Source organism: Lampris incognitus, chromosome 5, assembly GCF_029633865.1.
Source record: "Lampris incognitus isolate fLamInc1 chromosome 5, fLamInc1.hap2, whole genome shotgun sequence".
NCBI lineage: Eukaryota > Metazoa > Chordata > Actinopteri > Lampriformes > Lampridae > Lampris > Lampris incognitus.
Window position 1 is genome coordinate 46,225,851 of NC_079215.1, and position 24,811 is coordinate 46,250,661.

Genomic DNA, 24,811 nt, shown 5'->3' on the forward strand with positions numbered 1-24,811 from the left:
CAAACTTACATATTTGCAGACCAGCAATGGAGAGATACAAATGAATTTAAAAGTATTCATTAAGGAGGTTAGACAAGTTTGTTACTCGTAATCGGCTGAGTTGAAAACTGCTGCTTAACTGCTGGTTATGCTGACAGTGCTGTCTTCACTAACAGGACTTCATATGAGGCTAAAGACGACAGCCAAAAGCTAGTAATTGTATTTCTAAAGTTTATGTAAGTATCAGAAAAGTACAGTAGACTTTCCGCCACCTCCAAATGTTCTATTGGATTTTATGTGATTCTGCTGAAGTTAAACAGGAACTATAGTTGGAAAACAACACAGTAGAAACTAGAAATAGACATGTGCATGGTACCATACAGTATACATATAGTACATAACAGATGAAAGCAGACAGCCACAACTGTCAACAGGTCAGAGAATTTCAGTTTTGTTTTTAAACCAAGCCTTGAATGATGTATTTCCAAATTTTATCTTACTTTTGTGGTGTTCTTGGGATTAAAGAAGGTTTTTTCATCATTAATGAAATGGGTGGTATGCAGTATGTTCAAATAAATATAATTTGGCTTAGGAGGTGCTACAACCTCAAATATCACCATTGCCAAAATGTCTCCTTTTACCCGTGTCTATTTTAGAACAATGGGCCCATGAGTTTGCAGACATACGTCTATTATCTGGCAACTCTATCTGTAATGAGGGCTAGGCACACTTTCTTAAGACTAAGGCGGTCATTAAAGAGTAACTAAATCCTAGACCATTTTAATGAGTTTGTTGACATGACATCTACAGGTTAAAAAACAGGTAAAGTTTAAAACATAGCAGGCTAGTCTTGGTACTCTGTGATGTTAGCATAACAGGATAAACCTAGCTGCAGCTAATGGAGCTGTTGGATGTAGGTGTGCCAAAGACCCAGCATTGAAGATATTATTAATAACTGTTGAGTGCCAGCTCTTTCTGTCTGTCTGTCTCTCTATAAATTATAGGTGACCTGGTACACCTAAGTTGTAGAGCGTTAACAGGGTTAAGTTACTCTTTAAAAAATAACCAACGTTAACCGACTGTAATTTATAAAGGACTGATATGTTATGACAGCAGTTAAGTACCAATTCAGCCATGTATTCGATTCAGTGAAAGTCATCAAATATGGTGTTCATGGCTTGTTTATGATAAACGAAAGTTGTCTTCTTATAGTGTTGTTATATCAAGGTTTTTGATATTGGATTCCACCTATGAAAAAAATCCTTAATCTTTCCTTGTGAAATGACTGAGTCTACCAAAATGTAAACTCCATTGAATCAATGTAGGCATAAAAATTGAAAGTCCTATTGTGTGCCTCTGAGGTGGGTCAAAATAAGTAATAGTCCACCTGTACAGAAGGTACTTTCATAGAAGGTACTTTTTTGTGAACATCGATCAGGACTGACTTAAAGCAAAAATGACATTACTAACCTCAAGGATGATATCCGACAGTTCTCAGAAGAACTGTGAAAAAGGACTCTTTTATCCGATGTTATTGACACCGCGCCCACACTGTCCAAAACAATCTCAGCTATGAACTCAGCCATCTCTCATACCATCCTCTGGGACCTATCATCTTGTTGCCGGCCCTCTTTCTGTTCCCAGAAAGTTGAATCAGTTCATCTGGACACAAGGTTTAGTGGGAGAAACATTTCATCACTCATCTAAGTGACTTCATCAGTCTCAGCTGACTGCAGGTATCCAAACCTTATAAACAGCACAGTTGCAAAATGACCAAAGCTGGGACAGTTGCATAATAACTGAAACCAGTGATCGGTTTCATATGTAAATTGCTGTGACCATTAATTAGAGTTACAATGGCTACATGCACTATTCACATAAGACTGGGGAATGTTTCCAGTCACAGCATTGTAAGATGGTGACACATGTACTCTTAGCCCCCTTTGGTTCAGGGATGGTCATTCCCTCTTCACATAGATGACCTCTTTGACTCCCCATTCAAACCAGCATTCCTCCCTATCAAGGATGTGCACATCCTCATTCTTGTAAGAGTGGCCACAGGCCTGAGGATGGGTGTAGACACCAGGGTCCAGGCATGATGTGGTAGCTCTTCTGTGTTGTGCCATCCTCTTCACCAGAGTCTGTTTGGTTTCCTCAATGTACAATTCATAGCAATCCTCCTGGCACTTAACAGCATACACTCAATTGCTCTTTTTGTGCCGGGGGACCCAATTCTTGGGGTGGGTCAATTTCTGGTGCAGCTTGTTTTGGGATTTGAATGCAACCGAGATGTGGTGTTTGGAAAATGCAACTGTTCTGACTCTCCCCACTCATACAGAATCACCACTGGTTTACACTTAGACAGCTGTTGTCCTTCTCTCTCCGAATGGCTGATGCACTGTTTGGGCATCTTCCTGGCTTTGATGCATGCGCATATAGGATAACCACACTTACCCAGGGCCTGCTTAATGTGGGATTTCTCCCCTTTCCTTGCTCCTGCATCGGTGGGGACGTTGACAGCTCAGTGGTGCAGCGTACTGATGACTCCTAGTTTGTGCTCCTCCTGCTCCACCCCCAGGCCACAGGCTACCGGTCGGAGGTGATAGTCAGACGTGCCAAGACGGAAAGACCCCGAGCTGCCTTGCCTCTGCCCATAAACCTCTCACATTGATGTACCACGCTATCAGCTGATGCCACAGTTCACTCTGTTGATGCCCCTGTGACCAATGCTATTTCCGGGGCAGATGTTGTTTCTTCCTATGTGGAACCAGTCTCTGCTCTAGCTGGGGCTACTTCTGCTGCTACAGCTTCCCTATCTGCTGCAGTGGCCAACCAACCTCCCACTCCCACTGCCACTGCGTGTCCTCCTGCAATGTCCTCCCCGGCACTCAGGCAGGTTGGTCCCTCCCAGTCCCAATGGCACTTCTTCAGACCAACATCATTTATCCCCACCCAAGACTGTCCCTGACATCACTGTCAATCAATCACCCACTCCTCTCTTCTCCCTCACTACCTTGATTGTTAGGCACTCCATAGTCCAAAACATCGGTTTTGTAAATGTGGCCACACACTGCTTTGCTGGAGCTACTGTTCCTGACATCCTGGAGAAACTCCCAGATCTCATTGATTAATTTCCGACAATTATGAAAGTAATAACCCACATCAGCTCAAATGACACTGCCCGTCAGCAGTCCAAGCTAACAAAAGGCGATTTTATCCATCTTTTTAATCTCCTCAACAGTTTTGCTTTTATTTCAGGCCAAATTCCCACATTGGATTGCAGTATGGGGTGTTCTAGCAGAATTCTCAGCCTTCATACCTGGCTTCAGTCCGTGACTATAGCGCACAACATTGGTTTTATTCACAAATTTGACTTGGTCTGGGAGCACCCCTCTCTGCACTGAAGAGACGGTCTTCACCTGAGCATGCTAGGTAGTCGCATCCTTGCTGCTAATTTGCAGCACACTGTTCTGTCCTTCACATGTAATTGACTATTTACATCACACACATGCCTTTCTGAACCCTCTTCTTCCCCTTTGACCACAACAATGACTGTCACATCCTTCGCTCACACCAGCTCCACTTGTGGTATGATCAAACTCTTCCCATTCCTCACCATATTACCAACAGACATCTTTACCCTCACCGTCACAACAACGACACGTGAATCAGTCCAATTTCCGTCCATTGCCTCAGTCCTCACAACCTATCACAAAGCAATGTCATCTGAAAGTGGTTTTGCTCAACACTCCCTCACTCAATAACAAAAGCCTCATTCTGTATGATTTTATAACTGACATTAAGCTAGATTTCCTCTTCCTCACTGAAACCTGGCAAAACTCCCTGAACTGTTCTCATTAAACTAGACCAGACCCACAGGATTCACATACATTGACAAACCTCGTCGTGTGGGGTGGTGTGGGGGTATTGTTGCTGCCGTTTACAGGAATGATGTAAAAAAAAAACACACACACAAAAAAAACACAATTTTCATTCCTTCAAATCATTTTTTTGAACACCTTGCCATCAAACACTCTGGTCCCACTCCCTTGGTCACTGCCATTATCTATACCCCCCCCCCAGCCAAACCCCTCCTTTCTCTCAGACTTGTCTGATTTTCTGACTCAGCTATATGTGCTATCTCACCTTCCATTCCCCTCCATTATCCTCACATTACATATCAACTTCCCCACTCACAACCATGGTCCCATTCTGGACTCGGTCTGCTCCACTGGCCACAACCTCAATATCTCGGGCCACTCAGCTCTTTGTGCTTCTCTTGCCAGTAAAATGTGTATCCCCTTTGCCGCTGTTTGATAATCTCTCCGATCTTGTCAGTTATTATAATGACACACTCCACTCCTGTCTTGATCAGCTGGCCCCCATCAAAATCAAAATAGTCTCATTCACACACTCAGCTCCCTGGAGTACTCCTGAACTCCATCAAATGAAATCCCCTAAGTGCCAGCTCGCAAGACTCTATGAGAAAACTGGTTTAACAGTGCATCTCCAAGCCTCCAGACTACCTTCAACAATACAAAGAAGCTCTCCTCACAGCCCAGTACTACTCACACCTCATACACTCTGGCTCCACCAACCCCAATGCTCTCTTTTCTACAGTAAACAAACTTCTCAAACCCAGTGACCTGTGAACCTCCGATTCCTTCACAGTAAATAAGTGCAAAGCTTTCCTTTCATTTTTCCAAAATGAAATTGACACCATCTACACCAACCTGACCACCTCCCCCATCCTCTGCCCCCCCCCCCGCTTTACCACTCAGCCCCTATCAAAGTTCTCTCATATCACAAATGGAGCTGTCCAACTTTATGATAGTAAGGAGAAGTTTCACTTATTTTTGGATCCTATCACATCCAATCTTGTTGAGGACTGTCTCCCAGCTATTGACTCACTCATAACAGAAATTCTTAACTCCTCCTTCAGCTCGGGGTCAGCTCTCCATACACTTAAACTGGCTGATGTCACCCCATCCTCAAAACATCTGGACTCAACCTTGATATAATGAGCAATTTCCGCCCTATCTCCAATCTCCCCTTTCAGTAAAAAAATACTGGAACGTGTTATTGCCTCCCAACTCAAAGCTCACGTCATTTCCAACGACCTATTTGAACCATTTCAATCTGGTTTCTGCTCACAGCACAACACAGAAAGAGCCCCCCTTAAATTCATCAACAACCTTCTCCTCTCCAGACTCTGGCCACCTCAGCATTCTCATCTTCCTCAACCTCATTGCTGCTTTTGAGACCATCAACCACACCATTCTTCTCTCTCACCTTGACTCCTCCCTCAACATCACCAGTACTGCCCTCTCCTGGCTAAAGTGATCTCTCACAAACAGACAACAGTTCATCAGCATAACAACAGTACCTCCTTCACTGCTCCTCTGTCCCAAGGCGTCCCCCAGGGTTCGGTGCTTGGTCCTCTCCTGTTCATCCTTTACATGCTTCCCCTTGGTAACATCGTACATCGTCATGGTCTCCATTTCCACTGCTACACCAATGACGTCCAGCTATATATCGTCACTAAATCCATCACTGTAACTCACTCCACTCTGACCAACTGCCTCACTGAAATTAAATCATTGATAAAAGCCAATTCCCTAAAACTATTTTGTGATAAATCTGACGTGATCACCATTGGTACGAAATCACTTACCAAAACCACCCACAACTTCTGCCTCACCATCAATAACTCCATTCTCTCTCCCTCCCCACACATCCACAACCTCAGAATCATTTTGCCACCAACCTCTCCTCAGAATACACGTCAATCAAATCACAAAACTATCTTTTTCCACCTAAAAAAAGATCGCTCTTCTCTGACCATCACGCTCCTTCTCTGCTGCCGGAACTCTGATCCATGCTTTCATTACATCCAGAATAGACTACCCACTCCCGTTCCCATGACCATATCACCCGTTCTCCAGAACCTCCACTGGCTCCCTGCCCAATAATGGATCCAATTCAAAGTGCTTCTCCTCACTCACAAAGCCCTCCATAACCATGCCCCCTTCTGCCTTACCAACCTGCTCAGCTAACATACTCCTACCTGCAGCCTTCATTCTTCCGACGCCAACCTCCTGTCTCCATCACAAAGGACCAAGCACTGGACCTGGGTGACAGAGCCTTCTCCCCAAACTGCCCCCTCCCCCTGGAACTCCCTCCCCAAACACATCTGAGACTGCATCGATTTATCCAAGTTCAAATCATTAATTAAAACACCTCTCCAGAATTGCTTTTACTGTATGATTAATGTTGTGTTTTATGTTTTTGGTATGTTGCATTTATGTTCATTTTAACTAATTGGGCACTCTGAAAAGTTATCTGTAATTAAAATACATTAATTAATGAATTATTATAACCAACTCATGCTTAGGTGTTTGTGTTGTTGACCAGTCCTAATAAAGTTACCTCCTGCAAATTTAACTGTGCTTCAGCATTGTACAATATAGCTGGATGAGCGGTAGCTCTAATGTTACCTTTTAAAAGATAACTCAGCTGCCTCTGAAGAACTGCCCAATGACTAACTGAAGTATTGTGAATATTCTGGGCAGTACTCTGGTGTGAATGTGTCTTACTGTGGGAAAGTCAGGAACAACAAAAAACATTGCTGGCAAAAACATGCATGCTCCCAGTTTTCCTGAAAAAAAAAAGGAAATCAGAAAAAAAGGATTCAAGAAAGCAAAATTCTATACTTGATTCTCTGAAATGTTCATTGATCATGATTAAGATAATAATGGAGGGTCATCGTTGCTGTTCCTCCATCTCTTTTGAGACATCAAGGGATTAAGAGCATATTGCAGGGTACAGCGTCTGAATATCTGAACTTATATTTCATAAAAGAAAAAGGTCTTGCACATGGTCTTATTTATAGACTTGGCAATTTGAAAGCAGGTAGCTGTGGTTTTGTGCCTCTATTATGTTATATCATCCAAGCTTTCAGCAAAACTCGTACTTTAAGATGAAAATGGAAATGAGGGTTAGGCTATATTGCAAGATGACTGACACATCCTTTCCCTTGCACTCTTTGCATGTCTCTGCCTGTATCAACCTCCCCACCTCTCCTCTTTCCATTTCTTCCTTCTTCCATCCTTCTTCTTCACCATGCATGTCCTGTTCTCCCTTGCCTTTCTCTCACCCCTTTGACTACCTGTCTCTCTCCTTCCTCTCATTTTGTGCCCCTCCATCAAAAATGAATAAATCCTTCCTGTTTTTTTGTTTTTTTTTTTAATTCTTGAAACCGTGTAGTGGTATCGTGCTTCTTATGCCACAGTGCCACCAAGTGGTGAAAAATAAAAAGGTTCCCCCGGAAAAATACAAATACTTTCTTACAATTTTAAGCATAAACATAGCTGGTGCAAATGGTGAAAAAGAGCCATACACACATAGAATTAGAGACTGAAGTGGTCTCTGAGACAATCCAGAGATAGATCCCGTTGCCCAAAATTATATGTGCATGCACGCGCATGTATGTGTGTGTGTGTGTGTGGGGGGGGGGGGTAGATGACAGTGAATGACTGTGAGCCACCAAAGACAAGAAAAGCAGAGGAACATAAACTTACACATAAATAAACAGATAAACGTACTGCTGTCAGTTTGGGTAATCTGGTAAATGTTAGTTTATAGAGTGGTATATGTGTGTGTTGGGGGGGGGGTGAATGACAGTGAATGATTGCGAGCCACCAAAGACAAGTAAAGCAGAGGAAAATAAGCTTAAGCATAAATAAAGAGATAAACGTAGTGCTGTCAGTTCGGGTAATCTGGTAAATGTTAGTTTATGTAGTGGTACATATTGTTTCAGCTTTGACATCTCTTCACTCTTCTCACCATTCTCTCCACCGCCAAATTCCCTCTATCGTATGTCAGAAGAAGAGCTGGAGAAGGTCGATACATAATGTACACTTAAGGACACATAACCACCATATTGCAACACACATTTCAACATCACCTTTGCAAAGTGTATATTTGTGGTAACTTGCACTTTTTTAGATGCAACATCACCACTTTTCACAGCCACCTTCCTCTCTATCTCTCTCTATCTCTCACTCTCTCTCTCTATATACAGTGCATCCAGAAAGTATTCACACCCCTTCACTTTCCCCACATTTTGTTATGTTACAGCCTTATTCCAAAATGGATTAAATTCCTTTTTTTTTCTCATCAATCTACACACAATACCCCACAATGACAAAGTGAAAAAGGTTTTGTAGAATTTTTTGCAAATTTATTAAAAATAAAAAACTGAAATATTGCATGTACATAAGTATTCACACCCTTTACTCAGTACTTGGTTGAGGCACCCTTGGCAGCGATTACAGCCTCAAGTCTTCTTGGGTACGAAGCTACAAGCTTGGCACACCTATATTTGGGGTATTTCTCCCATTCTTCTCTGCAGATCCTCTCGAGCTCTGTAAGGTTAGATGGAGAGTGTTGCTGAGCAGCTATTTTCAGGTCTTTCCAGAGATGTTCAATGGGGTTCAAGTCTGGGCTCTGGCTGGGCCACTCAAGGACATTCACAGACTTGTCCCAAAGCCACTCCTTCGTTGTCTTGGCTGTGTGCTAAGGGTTGTTGTCGTGTTGAAAGGTAAACCTTTGCCCCAGTCTGAGGTCCTGAGTGCTCTGGAGCAGGTTTTCATCAAGGATCTATCTGTACTTTGCTCCATTCATATTTCCCTCAATCCTGACTAGTCTCCCGGTTCCTGCCACTGAAGAACATCCCCACAGCATGATGCTGCTACCACCATGCTTCACTGTAGGGATGGTATTAGCAAGGTGATGAGAGGTGCCTGGTTTCCTCCAGACATGACGTTTGGCATTCAGGCCAAAGAGTTCAATCTTGGTTTCATCAGACCAGAGAATCTTGTTTCTCATGGTCTGACAGTCCTTTAGGTGCTTTCTGGCAAACTCCAAGTGGGCTGTCATGTGCCTTTTACTGAGCAGAGGCTTCTGTCTGGCAACTCTACCATACAGGCCTGATTGGTGGAGTGCTGCAGAGATGGTTGTCCTTCTGGAAGGTTCTCCCATCTCCACAGAGGAACGCTGGAGCTCTGTCAGAGTGACCATCGGGTTCTTGGTCACCTCCCTGACCAAGGCCCTTCTCCCGCGATTGCTCAGTTTGGCTGGGCGGCCAGCTCTAGGAAGAGTCCTGGTAGATCCAAACTTCTTCCATTTACGAATGATGGAGACCACTGTGCTCTTCGAGACCTTCAAAGCTGTAGAAATTTTTTGTACCCTTCCCCAGATCTGTGCCTCGATACAATCCTGTCTCGGAGGTCCACAGACAATTCCTTTGACTTCATGGCTTGGTTTCTGCTCTGACATGCACTGTCAACAGTGGGACCTTATACAGACAGGTGTGTGCCTTTCCAAATCATGTCCAATCAATTGAATTTACTACAGGTGGACTCCAATCAAGATGTAGAAACATCTCGAGGATGATCAGTGGAAACAGGATGAACCTGAGCTCAATTTTGAGTGTCATAGCAAAAGGTGTGAATACTTATGTACATGCAATATTTCAGTTTTTCATTTTTAATAAATTTGCAAAAATTTCTACAAAACCTTTTTCGCATTGTCATTATGGGGTATTGTGTGTAGATTGATGAGAAAAAAAAGGAATATAATCCATTTTGGAATAAGGCTGTAACATAACAAAATGTGGGGAAAGTGAAGGGGTGTGAATACTTTCCGGATGCACTGTATATACATATATTGTATCCGACCAATCACCCCACTCTTCCAAGCTGTCCCGGTCGCTGCTCCACCCCCTCTGCTGATCCGGGGAGGGCTGCAGACTTCCACATGTCCTCCAATAACATGTGGTCGCCAGCCGCTTCTTTTCACCTGACAGAGAGAAGTTTCGCCAGGGGGACGTACCACGTGGGAGGATCAAACTATTCCCCCCAGTTCCCCCTCCCCCCTGAACAGGCACCCCAATTGACCAGAGGAGACACTAGTGTAGCGACCAGGACACATACTCACATCCAGCTCCCCATCCGCAGACATGGCCAATTGTGTCTGTAGGGACGTCCGACCAAACCGGTGGTACCGAACAGGCAATTGAACCGGCGATCCCCGTGTTGGTAGGCAATGGAATAGACCGCCACGCTATCCGGACGCCCTCCATATTATATTTTGAGACTAATAAATGGATTTATTCTATTTATTCTATTTTGCAAATTAGCTTTTCATTTGTAAATGTGAATGATAAAGAGAAAGGGATTAGTCAAAGTGGACCTTCTGGAGACTGTACATCACAAAGAATGATGAGAGTGAGTGTAGCCCTATTTAGGAGGCCAAGGCTCAGCAGGTGTTCCTAGCCAGTTATTATCATGACACTCAGTCTCTCCACATGCCCCCATCAACCAGTATCAAGTTCAAATGAAGACACTTTTCATGAAAACTTTATTGTGCAGCACGACAGAATGTCCTTGTGGCTGGACAGATCGTCTTAGCACCTACATTGTAAATGTATACACAATTGCATATTAATAATGACCGTTAGGTCGAGGATTATCCTGGGATGTTGTGCATTACGCTTTTTGCTGGCAATTTTTCATGGCAACCGAGAGCTGTTATTGACTAATTTACCTTACTTATTCCTTCTTTGGCCAATAGGAGTCATCTGGGAGACTCAGCAGTTTAATCCTGTGGGGGGATATCAGATTGATTTAGATGCTTTTTAAATTTGCAATCATTCCAACTGTGCAAAAAAAAAAATGTACGGCTCAATTCTGGATACAGAACTGTAAAAGTATTTTAAATATTCAATATCTAAAGACAGACTAACCCGCAGTTAAATTAAATAAAATTTGCTTGGAGTGCATTAATCCTAATTTTAAACCTTGTGGGTTGCATGGGGTTAATCTCAGGATCTGACTGAGGAACTTTGATTGAGTGCCTTGCTTTGAGTGTGTGGAAAGTAAAACAAACATCTCGCCAACAGCAACAAATAACAGCAGGGGAGAGAAAAGGAGAGGAGGGGGATTCAGCATGTGCTGAATTGTCACGGCATCGTTACACATCATTAAGAGGAGACAGATTGCAGGAGGACAGGCGAGAGCCATTAGAGTTTACAGGTACAGGAGTGGAGGGAAGGAGGAAGAACGGGGGAGTAAAGAACAGATACAGAACAGACAAAATGGAAGAAGTGATGGTGATGAAACGAGTGACAAAGGTGGCCCTTGTTTGTGTGTGTGTGCATCCTTGTTCTTTATAATTGTGTGTGTGAGGAGTAAACATTACATTCTAGTTTTGTTTTATTAATAAATCTCAAAATCATCAACTCTTTCAGTCCCCCCCCTCTCAATTCAATTCAATAACACTTTATTGGCATGGCTGCATTAATTACAATGTTGCCAAAGCAGGTGACAGCGAAACAGGTCAACAGAGTACCAAAAAATAAATAAATAAAATAACATAAATGGAATAAGGAATAGGCAGAACCGGCAGAAACATAACAGCACTTGAACAACAACTGGCCGTAACTGGAACAGCAGTTGGAACAGTAATTGACAGTGTTTTGGTCACTCACTGTCCCTTAGGCTGTGGCAATCTGACACATACAGTGCCGCAAGGTGTGCACTTTGGCACTCTCCTAAAATAAGTGGCCACTGCTCCCTCATATCCAGGAATAGAACATTCGCAATCTGGTTTTCAAATTTCTCCTTGTATTTTTCTCTGATGTTTTGGAATTTCTCACGATTTAGGAGGAAGTGCATCTCTGTCGTGACCTCACCTGCCGTACAGTGACCACATATTGCTCTTTTGGTAGCCAAGATCTTTTGTGTCTGCCCTGTCCAGTGGCTAGACTGTGGTTACTGAGCCTTTACTTGGTAAGGCTGTGTCTCTGCTTACTATCTCTGACAGTGAAGAGAAAGTCAGCCATTTTGTATTCTCTTTTTAGGGCCCCGATAACGTTCTAATTTGTGTTGTAATTTGGTTTCTATGTCCCAGTGTTCCAAATGTGAGTTTTTACATTGTTTGATGATTTGGTTTACTCTAATCTGTGATTGGTTAGCAGTGCTAGTCTGAAACTCATCTAAGTTAGTGGTTATGGGGTTAGTTAGTTTCATACCCAGCTGACCGAGGGGACTCTTTCTTAGCTCTTGGACTTGGCATGCTTTAAATTGCAATGTGTTGTGGGGACTTGATTTAAGGTGCATCCAGAATTTAAGAGATCTTTTTTGGATATGTATTATCAATGGGAAACAGCCTACTTCTGCCCTACATGCATTTGTCGGTGTTTTTCTTTGTAAATTTAACAATTTTCGACAGAATTCTGCACGCAAGGCTTCTATTGGATGTTTGTCCCATCTAGTATAGTCTTGCTGACTGAGTGGACCCCATACTTCACTTCCTTTAACTGCAATGGACAGGATGACACTGTCAAAGATTTTGGACCAGATTGTAATTGGGATTTCTGTGTTATAGAATGTTCTTTTTATTGCACAGAAAGCTCTTCGGGCTTTCTCTTTAAGTGCATTCACTGCCAGACGAAAGCGTCCCGAGGCACTGATTTTCAGTCCAAGGTAATCATAATTTAACGTGTGCTCTATGGCGGTGTTTCCTAGAGTAAATAGGTGTCTACTTTCCTGACACCTGGGCTTCTTCTGGAAGATTGTATTTTTTGTCTTTCTTAAATTTACTGCCAGGGCCCAGTTCTGACAGTATTTCTTCGCAGATCCAGAGGCTGCTGTAGACATTGTTCTGTGGTCGACAGCAGCACCAGGTCATCTGCACAGAGCAAGAATTTCACTTCTGTGTCATTTAGGGTGAGGCCAGCGGCTGCAGATTGTGGCAATACCTCCCTCTCTCTCTCTCTCTCTCTCTCTCAATTAAAGATGCTTTCTTGGCATAACTGTCAAAACAACGATATTGCCAAAGCAGATATAAATAAAAACATTACAATGACAATACAAAATCCAAGTTCATGGACACTGAGGCCACAATACCATATGTGCACATAGAAAAAAGGTCATTTTCCTATTTTTTGCATCTCTGGTGTATTCAAAACAATATCTAATCTACAGATATCCCAAAAATGAACACTTTTCTACGTGCTTTTCTACATGTTAGTGGTACAACCAGGATGAGAAATGATAGTATTGTTTTATCTTTGCAGCTCGGCCAACTGTGGATAAATAAGACAGGCAGCAGCGAGTTTTCTTTTTTTTTTTTCCTCCCCCTTTTTCTTCCAGTTATACTTGGCCAACCACCCCACTCGTCCGAGCCATCCCGGTCGCTGCTCCACCCCCTCTGCCGATCCAGGGAGGGCTGCAGACAACCACATGCCTCCTTCGATACATGTGGAGTCGCCAGACACTTCTTTTCACCTAACAGTGAGGAGTTTCACCAGGGGACGTAGCGCATGGGAGGATCACACTGGTCTTCCCAGTTCCCAGTCCCCCCCCCCCCCCGAACAGGCTACAGACTGATCAGAGGTGGCGCTAGTGCAGCAACCAGGACACACACCCACATCTGGCCCCCCACCCGCAGACAGCCACCTGTGTCTGTAGGGATGCCTGACCAAACCGGAGGCAACACTACACGGGGATTTAACTGGCCATCCCCATGTTGGAGCAGCAAGTTTTGAAGAAAGGAGTGAGGTGGTTTTGGCTAATAAGCAGATTTCTTCTAAATGGGTTTCTGATTTTTTCCTCTTTCTCCCCAATTTTGTGGCCAATCAGTCCCTATTTTAGTTTAAACACCCACCCTCGTACTACATGCGTTCGCCAACCGCATCTCTCCGGCCGGCAGTCTCGAAGGGGACGCCTCCCCACTTTCGTGACAAGGCGACTCCAGGCCGAACCACTGCTTTTCCCGACACACCCAGAGACGCATTCATGTGACGAACACAAGCCGACTCCGCCCCCCTCCCGAAGACAGCGTTGCCAGTTATTGCTGCTTCGTCGAGTCCGGCCAACAAGCAGATTTAACAGACGAAGCTCATAGAAGACATTTTCCATAAAATACTGCATTATTTGTTCAACTTCAAACGTGTTCAGCAGAATCACGACGCTGGTGATTGTGTTTAATTTCTAATGGCTCTCTTAGATTTAGGTGGTTCAAATACTGACGCAATGCAGAAATAACAAACAAAAAATGCAATAATCTCTGTCCGTTTCTTGTCTTTCTGTTTCCCTCCCTCTTTTTCTCTGCCTTTGTTGGTGTTCCTGTTTTCCTCATGGGGATTCTACTACCCACTGATTGGTCAAGATTATGAGTGTGATGAACTGATTGGTTCTAAAAAAAAAGTCCTATGATGAGGGACCCTGTGGGGAGTCCAGCCGCTCCACACACCTGGGATCAGGACATTAACGTTTACCTTTAACCCTAATCTCGCTCGCCCACTGCCACTATCATTTCCTCTCTCGATCCTCTCTCTCGCTCTTTCTTTCTCTCTCTTTTTCTGCCCCTTCCTCTCTCTGTTTGTAGTGCTCCACCTCCCAAGACTCTGGAGTGCATTAATCAGTGAAGCTACCGTGCCAGAGCGATTACTTATCAGCTTGAGAGAGAGAGAGCGAGAGAGAGGGAGAGAGAGAGTGAGAGAGAGAGAGCGAGAGCGAGAGGGAGAGAGAGAGAGAGAGGGAGAGAGAGAGATAGAGAGCAATAGAGAGAGCAAGAGAGAGCGAGAGCGAGAGCCTATCAGAAGGAGAAAGACAGGGACAGGGTGGGGGGATAGAAAGAGGGATAGATGAACTGATATATGGTGAGAGCAGAAAAAAAGAAGAGTTAAAGATCAATGAAAGGATAAGATAGAAGGTAAAAAGAAAGACATCAGCATGTTGCACTGTAAGAGGAGGGAGATGGGAAAAACAAGACATATTTTTTGGTATGAGAAACTAGAATGAACTATAAGTGAGGGAAAGTAGCTGCCTCCAATTTATCCTTCTCTCAATATCTCCTGCTGCCCTGAGGTAATATTCCCTTTTCATCTTTCTATCCATCCTTCCCTCTCATTCAGCAGGCAAGTCGACCATCAGTGCATTCATTCATCCATCCACTTATAGATCCTACCAGCTCCCTCCTCCACCAATGCATTCATCAAACCATCCATCTCTTCAGCCTGCTATCCATCTTTTTCAATATCTCCATCCGTCTCCATTTTTCATTATTCTTTCTTGCTTTATTTTTCCTCTCTTACTTCCTTCCTATCGTTTTCTTTTATTTCTTTCTTTCCACCCAAAAGGAAAAAATGGAAAGTTTAAAAAAATTGCCTGTTTCCTGCTTAGCAACCCCATGTGGCTTAAGGCAGCAATGAAAAGTGCATTCTCAAACTCAAGGACATAGACAAGTCTCTCTCTCTCTCTCTCTCTCTCTCTCTCTCTCTCTCTCTCTCTCTCTCTCTCTCTCTCTCTCTGTCTCTCTCCCGCTCTCTTTATTCCTCTCTCTGTCTCTCTTGTGCTCACTCCATCTCTCTCCTGACCACTTTATAAGCACACGCTAAAGAGTGCACGGTCCACTTTCACTGATCAGGTTCTCATGACATGGCTGTGTGTGTGTGTGTGTGTGTGTGTGTGTGTGTGTGTGTGTGTGTGTGTGTGTGCTTATGATCATGTGTGTTCATGTAGGAGTAAGAATGTCTGAAATCAATTCATACCACAGAATCTAAGACACCATAAACATCTTCCTGTAGCCTGTAGGTTGGGCATGACAAAGCTCCAAAGGGCTAAAACCATTTAAAACCATGCACACGCACACGCACGCACACACGCACACACACACACACACACACAAGGAAAGGAGGAGGGTAAATGGGGTAAGGAAAAAGAGAAAATAAATGATTAACTCAGGGGAACAAAAGAGACATTTAACAACTTAGAAAAATGTGTTCATACAAACAGACATGTATTTATGTTTTGGGCATGGAGTGAACACTTTTGTGCCAAGTAACTTAGATGGAGTGAAATAGCAGAATGGATCTCAACCTCACAAGTAGCTGAAGGTAATGAGTGTAAAGGTCAAGGACTTAGAGGTGCAACAATACTCCTGTGCAGGGGTTAAAGTGGGATTTGGTAAGTGGGGGATCTCTGTATTAGAGAGGTGGGCAAAAGTGCTAGGTAGCTAACGTTAGGCTAGCTAACCACTGGTCCAGTAGTCCCGACGTTAGCATTGTTAGCTAATAATAGCTACCGGTAGCTAACGTTTGCTAGCTAGTTAGTTATTTGAATGAAAACCACAGCAGAGCTAGACAAAACTATTGGAAATACTATTGGAAATACACTGAAGATACTCACTCTTTATGCCCCCCAATCCAAGATAATAGTGCAGGTAGCAGGTTGACGCTCTCTCGAGTCTTGTCTGCCTGGTGCGGTGAGCTGACCCTGACCCGTGAGTGTGAAGCCAGTCTCTTTTGATGTCAAGTCTGGTGAAGCCAGACAGCAGGCAGGCGCGGGTCACGTGAGGACGCGATATCGTTCAAACTTTTAGAAAAAGGAAAGTAGTATAAAAATAGAAGAACGACTTTATTTGCGATTTATTTTGTAATGCTTGTGAATTGGCTGCATCATGCTTTTTGTTTTAAATTTTACTGTGACAAAAAGGTTGAAATTACTCCTGTCTACAGAGTGCCGGATCTCAGCTCCGGTTGACTTGGGGGAGGAGGGGAAGTGCCGGTGTCGGGATCCGGGTAGCTCCGGCCCACTTTAATCACTGCTCCTGTGATTAGTGAATTTTTCCTTTTCAGAGACGAGTAATCATGAACCGAAATACAATAGGCGTGAAGGATAAGAGATGAGAGGTGTTTTTTTTTTCTCATGGAGAGTAATTCAAGTGAGTTGGGAGAGGGGATATGTGTTAAAGGGAATGGGACGCATGAAGCTGTGTTAATGTCAGTAAAAAAAAGCACAAAAAAGCACAAAAAATCTTCATCAATGACCTTTTTACAATAACATGAAATGAGACAATAACAAAATCCCATGAACCTGTGATGGCATTTCTGCTTAGGTTTTATCAGTTTGTTTTTTTTTTCTTCCCAATTGTACCCGGCCAATTACCCAACTCTTCCGAGCCGTCCCGGTCACTGCTCCACCCCCTCTGCTGATCCGGGGAGGGCTGCAGACTACCACATGCCTCCTCCGATACAGGTGGAGTCGCCAGCCGCTTCTTTTCACCTGACAGTGAGGAGTTTCACCAGGGGGACATAGCGCATGGGAGGATCACGTTATTCCCCCCAGTTCCCCCTCCTCCCCCCCAAACTGGCACCCCGCCTGCCCAGAGGAGGCGCTGGTGCAGCGATCAGGACACATACCCACATCCGGCTCCCCACCTGCAGACACGGCCAATTGTATCTATAGGGACACCCAACCAAGCCGGAGGTAACACTGGGATTCGAACCGGTGATCCCTGTGTTGGTAGGCAACGGAATAGACTGCTATGGACGCCCCCAGCAGTTTTTGTCAACAAAGTGACTTTTCTGTCTCGTTTTCCCTCAGTTTGTCGACAGCAATCTTAAATGGTAGTTTTCATCAACATAATTAACGACCCCATGCAATTTCCGATTGCTGATTTCCCCTTTTCCCACCTCCTCCTCTACCACACACACCTTTTGTTTTGTTTCTTTTTCTGTGACATTTGTGTCTCGGAAGCCATTTGAATGGCAAGGACCACTGATTCACATTCTCGGAGTGGCATAAAAATAACCCAACTTTAAAATATCATGTGACGCATGAGCAAAGGGTAATTTTCACACAGCAGCGATGGAAACTACGGGTAAAGTGGTTACATTCATGGTTAAGTAAAGGGTTAGAGAATGTCTATGGGGACTGGCAAGAACATTAATGCCTTAAGTGTCTGGATGATGGTACAGATATGTTACTTACCATTTCACTCAGTATTGGGAAAATTAAGGTTTTCTACCAAAATAACACATTTTGAAAAACAATTTGTGAATTTATAGCGCACATATGTTTGTATTTGATCATATTTAAAGGAGCAACATTTACATAGAACATTTACTAATCAATTTTTGCTGGATGGAGTGTTTAACATTCCAATTTGAGCTCATCCCTGTAATGAAACTAACTAACCAAATAGTATACAATAGTATACACTATCTCCTACACAAAAGATGCACATTTGCAGCACAGTAGCACAAACAAAGCTAGCATGAACATACACCAATCACTATTTGTCAATAATTTGAGTTGCAAACATATTTTTTTTGGGGGGGGGGTTCCTTTTTACTCCCCAATTGTACTTGGTCAATTACCCCACTCTTCCGAGCCACCCTGCTCACTGCTCCACTCCCCCTGCCGATCCGGAGAGGGCTGCAGACTAGTAGATGCCTCCTCCGATACATGTGGAGTCGCCAGCTGCTTCTTTTCACCTGACAGTGAGGAGTTTTTTCACTGGGACGCAGCGTGTGGGAGGATCATGCTCTTTCCCCCAGTTCCCCCTCCCCCATGAACCAGTTCCCTAACTGACCAGAGGAGGCACTAGTGCAGCAACCAGGACACATACCAACATCCTGCTCCCCACCCGCAGACAGCCAACTGCGTCTGTAGGGATGCCCGATCAAGCCGGAAGTAACATGGGGATTCGAACCACCAATCCCTGCAAACATCCATTTTATAGGAGATGTAAAAGTTACGACCAGAAAAGATCACCCAAGTTGCTAAATTGCTAGATCACTCCATTTTCTAGTCTCCACTGAAAAAAAGTCGCAAACAAGCATATCAAGTTTGTCAAGATTTTCTTTCTCAATTAAAGAATTGGTGGTGTAAACAGATTTTCAGCAAGCCCCTTGCTTGCTGAAACTTTTCCCACATTTAGGATTTTTTTTTAAGGGCGGTTGGAATTTGTTTTTCCACCTCCAAAAGTTACATTACAACGCTGGTTAGCTCACTCCAATTGTAACTCTACTGGGTACAATACGATGAAGAGGAGATAAGACTGGATGGGATGATGAACAGGCTGACAGCAGTAGAAGGAAGAGCGTGTGGGATGTGTAAGGCTATAGACTATGGCCTGAAGACACAGCAGCATGGAGACTTTCACAGCCTTATTCACCGGCACGATACTTTTGATGCTAACAACCACAGGCAACCTGGGGTGGGGGCAAAGGAGGTCGTTGCAGTTGTGGCTAAGTTTGAAAAAGGGCCAGGACAGAGTATATGGTGACAGAGACTCTGATTCAGTAGAGCCATAAACTAAAGAAACTGGCTGGATCTTATTGTTGCTGGTTGCTTGTCTCGAGTCACACTAAATATCTTGCCGTGCAGGGTTGGAGTCAGCTTGTTCCCACCAAAACTGAAGAGACTTTGGTAAACAGGCATATTTTTCCTTGAGGAAGAGGGGAGCCCAGTCTTATTGGGAATTCACTCCAGGCAGGTGGGCACACATCCAATTAGCATGTCAACAAGCCAGCCAGGCAGATTCACATGCTTCAAACAGCACAAATATTGTGTTGTAAACCATATTTAAAGAAAATCACCAAATAGCAAGCTTCATTCATGCACACCTGAAGAAAGAAAAAGGCACACCAGTGGATCATACTGCCAGTCGGTTCTCCTTATCCTTGAAAGGTGAATGACTCCCGTTTCATACTCTTCAACCACTGAAGGACATTCAGTAAAATTCCATTATCTCTGGACATGGCAATAAAAGAAAAGGAAAATGAAATGATCAATCTACCAATACCATGGAATCTTGCCCAGCAGCCTCTACATACAAACCCACTTCATCCAGCTTGACACCATGCTTTTCTGAAATGTATAAGTTGTCCATGCTGACAAAGGACCCATGCTACTAAACCAAGACTTCTTGCCTTGGTGAACCAGAAAAAAACACTTCCTTAGCAAGTGTGTATATTCTACATGCTAAAATTTGAGAATGCATGTGTGTTCAAGCTATATTTACACTCTGACAAAGAAATGACCTGCAGTATAGTTATTGATAGGCTGACTTAACTCCATAGAATCTCTCCACGCCCTTTCTCCTAACCAAAATACACATAATCACTGTAAATGAAGGATTACACTCCCCCCCCCTCCACAAATGCATTTTTCCCTGCACCCCAGGTCTCAGGCTACCCTTCGATTACTATTCTTGCAGTAATCTCCTCTAAATTTGTAGAGTTTAGCAATTATAATCTGATCCACAGTGAAATGGCTCAAAAAGGCACACAATTTAATTAAAGAGTGGGATATGAAAACTTTTTTCTTATCCACAGTAGCAAGCACTGCTGTCTTAGCATATCCACATTGAACTGTAAATAAACATGGTGTGCAAATTAGAAACCCCCTTCACCATGCACCACAAGTAAGATGCATGAGAGGAAATTAATAAATAACAAATTGGCCTCAGGATATCATCACATTAAATACTTCCTGTCTTCAGCGCACACAAATAGTCTCTCTGGCTCCTGGGATAAACTTGACATATCTTTATTTTCCTAAAATGAGGGATTTCCCATAGAGTTGTTGATAGGTTTGCCAGGTGGTGGTTGAGAGAAAACTGCCAGGGTGCTTCGCTGTACTGTTAACCATTTGCTTCTTTATTTTCGTTTGGCTTTGAGCTCCACCCACTCTGTTCCTGCTAACAAATCTCGAGAGAGGGTGAGCGACGTTACAAGATGGCCACGGTTGTCCACAAGTGAGTGCAGTCGAATAAGCTTGTTTGTTTGTGTATGTACGTGTGAATGCTGCTGATTTTGTGTGCATGTGTGTGTCTATCTACTAGACAGAGAGACATTACGTTTGTGTCTGTGGCTTCAGAATCAGTCGTCCGATAAACGTTGTGAAATGCCTATCCCATCTGTTTCCATTTTGATGCCCAAAACAACTCCAAAATGTGTTTGAGGTGACAAAAAGAATAGAAAAAGGTGAAAATTAATAAATTATTCTCTGCCATAAAACGTGGCATAACACTGATGTAATTCAGTAGTCTGAAGTCTTTGCAGGAGGAGTAGGAGACTTGTGGCTGCTACAGCTGACCTCACTGTGATGTTGTTAATCTACTAAATTGCAGTCTCAATTCACTTAACGGTTTTACAACCATACAATGAAAGTGTCAAAAAGTTTTAGACTTTTTTTTTAAGGAAATTATTTAGTCATTGCTCAATAAGATTTCTCAAGATGTACCATATACAGCAGGCAGGGGCGGGTCTAGAACATGTTTGATGGGGTGGCCAGGCTGGGGTACAGACTTAAGAGAAGGGTGGCACATTTAAATAACGTATAAAAAGTAAAAAGCTACTTTTTTTTTCTTCACAATGAAGAAATGCAATATTTTGATACTTTTTAAGTGGTCCTATTGTTTCCCTATGTGTCTACTGTCTGCTCGTGAAGAAACAATAATGAATACTTTTCAGTTAGTCTAATCACAAAATAATGTTTTCCCTAAAGCTGAAACTTGGCTATATGCCTATCATTTGACATAGATAACGGTTGGTACATTTCGTTATCTTAAACATACATTTACAGTATAATATCTCTAAAAAAAAATGGCATGTGGCATTAGCAAAATCAGTCATTGGCAGGACAACGCGCTACTTGATTGACGAGCTTGGCCAGGGTTTTTCTAATTGATTATGTATTAACTTTACAGTACATGTAATGGACCTTGTAGCAGTACAGACTTTCTTAAATTACACAGAACTTTCGCTATAGCGTAATAAACATACTGACATGGCATGGTGTGTTGTGTTCACCGTCGGTTCATTAGGAACACTTCCTTTGAAACATTGTTTTCTCAACGACCCAGCCTGGCTTGGTGCCGCTAACGTTCCACTTTTTAACTTAACTGCTAGTGTTAGCTTTTTTCGCTGCAGGGCTTAATTTGTGCCGGAGCGAGTGCGCTCCGGGACCTCCCAGATTTGGACCGGCACCTATTTGATTGGTACCACCACCTCTTTCATCACTATAAACATCTGTAAAAACATTTTCTCTAATATTTAGTGTTATCTGTTCTGTGACTCTATTATTTCCCATTGACGTTTTTTCATAAATTGTTTGTTTGACAACGTTTGATGCATTTTAAATCAGCTATTTTTTTAAATAGAGAGAGATAGAGTGAGAGAAAGAGAGAAAGAGAGATGTCATAGTATTAGTATTAAACTATATAACTAAGGAGTTATTTGGAAATGTCAAATAGGTTGTGAAATGTGTAATAGGTTGTGAAATGTTAAACTGAATGTTGAAGCCTTATTGTTGCTCTCAGTGTGGTAAGAGTTTTATTGATGCTACAGAATAATAACACTGTTTACATAATGTTTGCGATTTATTACAAGAGAGAGGTCAATCACTCAAGTCACGCAGTGCACGCCACGTCACAGGAGCTAACATTACCGCAATATTAGACTGACAATGTGCGTACCTCTTTACACATTTGCCTTCCATACAAATTTAAACACATTTATTGTGTTCACATACAACACAAGCATGAAAATCTATGCCACATAAAGCCAGAAAAAAAAAAACACACACACTCACACACACACACACACAGACAGGTCTGTGTGTGTGTGTGTGTGTGTGTGTTCAGACCCGATGGTAACCTTGTGTGGTTATTGCACTCTAGTGCCAAGATTTTTCCCATGTAACCCACTCTTGGATAATACAAGTCTGCTAGGTTCCTAAGGAGCAAGGACTAGAGTGCAATGACCACACAACACAAGGGTTTATGCAGTTAGAACAAGTATGCAATGCATAAAATATACATACATTCACCGGTGTATGGAAAATAACAAACGGGCCCTTTAATAAAATCAAAATACAGTAAAATGTCCTTTCGTGAATTTGCTCACAGTTCCAGCTCTTTTATAGTTAGTCGGTAAAAGTGTTTTGTCAAAGTCAGTGCGTTCAGATTAGATCGGTTTTGATCTGTCCAAGTTCAAACACAAGAATCCACGAGATCAAAAGGTGTCGTTGGAGTGCACTCTTTTTAACATGTGTTCGCGTTGGTACCAATCCAGGTGACTGGTACGATCCTACCATAAGGCAGATAGTCCATCTGCTGTTCAGTAGCAGTGTATTCTGGTTCTGGAATCAAGCTGGGTGGCTCGCCATCTGCTGGGATCTTCTTCATGGATTTTCTCCCTCAATAAAAGACCAGACCTGCATTTAAAAACAGGCTTATAGTCTCTGGTTCTGATTTATGGCATAACTAATCTCCTTTCTGTATTTCTCTTATGTTTCTCTTTTGTTGTACAACCTTATACTAGATTATAATATCAACTGAAGATTGCTGAATGCAATTACTAGTATGAAAATTACTCTCTAGTTCAACTTTCAAATTATCAAATTAAATTGCGGTAGAATTATTTTGTTCTAACAAAATATATGTGTGGCACATTGTCACATAATACAAATAGACATGAAATTGGCATTAAACTGATTCAGCTTAAATATATTTCAATAAGAAATAAATACAAATATGTAACATATGGAGCAAATGATTAATAACGCCAAGCATAAATACATTTCCGTTTTTTCTCTTTAAGTAAAATTCACAATTTTACAATAAGACTTGCTCTTTAAGCATCAAAAAATGTCCCTTTTATCCTCCACCATTGGCACACAATGGCTGTCACAGAAGCCAATAAGTAAATAGCATGTGCATTGTGCTCTCTGCAGGGTTTAATGGCTAACTGCAGATACCTGCACTAAACATTTAATAGTGTGACAATAGCCAAATACAATTGCAGTTCAGTGTAACGGAGATTAAATATAACAATTTCCCCACAGCACTATAGTGGTTAACAGCAGCAACTAGCATGTCAACAGCCAAGAGATATCTCACTGATTCGCATATGCTCCAATACCGAGCGATGTCGAGGCTGGGACTCTCAACGGGGTCAAAGGGCTCGTCTACGGCCTGTGTAAGCATTAGCGCTAGCCGTTAGCATTTAGTAGCAAGGCATTAGCAGCCAGCGATTTGCAGCATAGGTAAACAGTGGAAGAGATAGCTCATCTCACTGATGTGGTTAACGTTTGGTTCCAACACCAAATCGACAACAGGACTCCGCTTGGGTTGAACTCAATACAGCACCAAACTGTAGAAGATAGTTGGTTAGCTAACTGATTCTCAAGATCTTTATGAAATCAATATCTTAATGCTTCTGCTCACTACGCGCATGCCTTCTGTTACAAAGCCCCTTTTCATGAACTCCATGTTTTTGTATCACAATTTATTTTTTTGTTATCAGCTCTCCTGTATTGTTTTTTTTTGTACCTGACGTATTATGTATGTAGTCTTGTTGAATAAAGTTATATTTAAAAAAAAGACTCACAACTAGCCGCCTCCTCTATCAAAAGCCATTGATTAAAAAATGTCAAAAAGACAGTCAAATTTGTTTTTGTTTTTTTTCAGACCAGCAGGTCAGCCGAACCCTAAGAAAGCCATGGTAATTTTGGAAGACCAACAGGGAAGGGCACAGCACAGCACAGCACAGCAGCAGCTAGCACACGCGTGGCAGCACCTGCAACTAGCAAACATGACGAGCAGGAGGAAAAAGAGGAGGATAACGAGGACAGCATAGGATCGGAGAGCGATGATGGTGGAGATGGAGATGACACAAGTGCAGCTGGTGGTGAGACAGGTGTAATTTGGAAAAAAAGCTATTATACATGGCTTACAATGAGCAAGACAGGTAGTTTGGGCTGTGAGATTTGTAAAAAAAAGGCGGGTTATTGGGTCCAGAAAAAAACTGCAGGCATGAAACTGGCTAAAGAATGGGTCTCTTGCTCAGTTATATACTCTTGCCCCAAACCCCAAAAAACAACAAAGGGCTTTGCCACAAACCCCAAAAAACAACAAAGGGCTTTAAGGAAAAAGATATGTGAGCATGGAAAGACTAAAGCACATATAGCAG